Raw genomic sequence first — 1,899 nt, 5'->3', positions numbered from 1 at the left:
GATGACTGCGTAGATCTTGCTGTTTAACAGCTGGCATAGTATATTAAATGATTCTTTTTGGATGTTGCAGTAAACCTGTATGCCTGGAATAACTTGCTCTTGCTCGTGACAGGTAGTTTACTCATGTATTGCTAAATCTGGCTTGCCAGTATTTGTTTGGAATTTTTGAACCTATCTTCATAAAAATGTGCTGGTGTGCAATTTTTCTTTTCTAATACTACCCTTTTCTTTTTTCTTTTTGGTTTTACGAGACAGGGTTTCTCTGTATTGTTTTGGAGGCTATCGGTCCAGCCCGGCCTCGAATTCACAGAGATCCGCCTGCCTCTGCCTCCCGAGTGCTGGGATTAAAGGCGTGCGCCACCACCGCCCGGCTACCCTTTTCTTTTTTTATTGAAAAAGAAATGCGTGTTACATTCTCATTGTCGCTTTCCCTTCCCCAACTCCTCCTGGATCCATTCTACCTCCCTACCAACCAAAACCAAAACCCCTTCCTTCTCTCTCATCAGAAAACAAAAAGGAATCCAAAAATAATAAGGTAAAAACAAGCATACGGTCTCTCCTCCAGGTCACCGCCATCATGGACACGAGTCGCGTGCAGCCCATCAAGCAGGCTAGGGGAACCAAAGTGCTGGGCAGGACCCGGTTCACCGGGATCGTGCACGCAGGTCTACGTGGAATTTATAAATAGTACCGGCCCTCTGTCATCTGAATCGTCGAAGGCTCCGTTCGGGAGGGTGATGTGCTCACCCTGTTGGAGTCAGAAGGAGAGGCGCGAAGATTATGCTGACCTTGCTGCTGGGTCCTGGATGTCTACCACGTGGCCCATGATGACCTGCAACTATTAGGTAAGGGTTTGTATTGTTTAAAAAAACAACAAACAGACAGACAGACAAACCAGAGTAGGGCAAAACAAGCAACGAATAAACAGCAACGGAAGCCAGAGAAGAAGCATAAGAAACACACATAGGCACGGCAAAACTGCCATTTTCACACACAGAAATCCCATAAAAAAAAAGAAACTGGAAACCACAATGTATAGGAAGAAGATACATAAAGTTAAAATAAATAAATAAGGAAATAATAAATACATAAAACACTCAGACAAAGTACTAAGAAAGAACAAACAAATGAAATAAGAAAAAACCCTCCAAAAATGCCATTGAGTTCAATTTCTGTTGGCCATCTACTACTGGACATCCAGCTCGGTCTTGAGTGTGGTTAGCACACTCAGCGAGACTCCATCTGCAAGTGATTGTCAGCCAGAGATACATGCTGCCTCTGGGTTTGGGATGGGGATGTATGCCCATTACCCCTCTCGGTGCTGGAACCCTGCCTGGCTTAGACACGCGCAGGCTTTGTGCACACTGCCAGAGTCTGTGTGTGCTCATGTGTGTATCAGCCGTGTTGTGTCTAGAAGACGTTGTTTCTTTGGTGTCTTCCAAACCCTCTGGCTTTTACGGTATTCTCTGCCTCTGAGCCCTGAGGGGAGGGATTTGACGGTGACATCCCATTAGGACTGGGTGTGCCGAGGTCTCTCACTCTCTTCGCAATGTCCAGCCGGGGCCTCTGTATTTGTTCCCATCTCCTGCGGGAGGAAGCATCTCTGGTGTTGCCTGAGCAAGGCCCTGATCTACGAGTGCAGCAGAGTGTTACTCTAGCAGAAAAATAGTACTGGGTCTTCTTTTCTTTCTTGTTTTGCTGGTATGATATATTAACCTCAAACATAACTTAAGAATTTATTCTACCCTCTTGAATTTTTGAAAAATTTGGAAAAGAATACTGTTTAGTTTCTAGAATTTACCAGGGGAACCATCTAGTACTGAGCTTTCTTCGTTTGGAGATTTTGCTGTGTTTAGGGTCCACCACCACCACCCTCGTGTCTGTGTTTTCTGCAAGCAT

At 45.1% G+C, this 1,899-nt stretch overlaps 1 pseudogene; it reads left to right on the top strand.

The window, feature by feature from the left end:
• The first annotated feature begins 577 nt into the window (after nt 1–577).
• LOC101827516 lies at nt 578–787 on the top strand (annotated as a pseudogene).
• The last annotated feature ends 1,112 nt before the right edge of the window (nt 788–1,899 follow it).

This window comes from Mesocricetus auratus, unplaced genomic scaffold (assembly GCF_017639785.1).
Source record: "Mesocricetus auratus isolate SY011 unplaced genomic scaffold, BCM_Maur_2.0 Super-Scaffold_100011, whole genome shotgun sequence".
Classification (NCBI taxonomy): Eukaryota; Metazoa; Chordata; class Mammalia; order Rodentia; family Cricetidae; genus Mesocricetus; species Mesocricetus auratus.
This window is presented reverse-complemented; position numbering and strand designations above follow the sequence as displayed.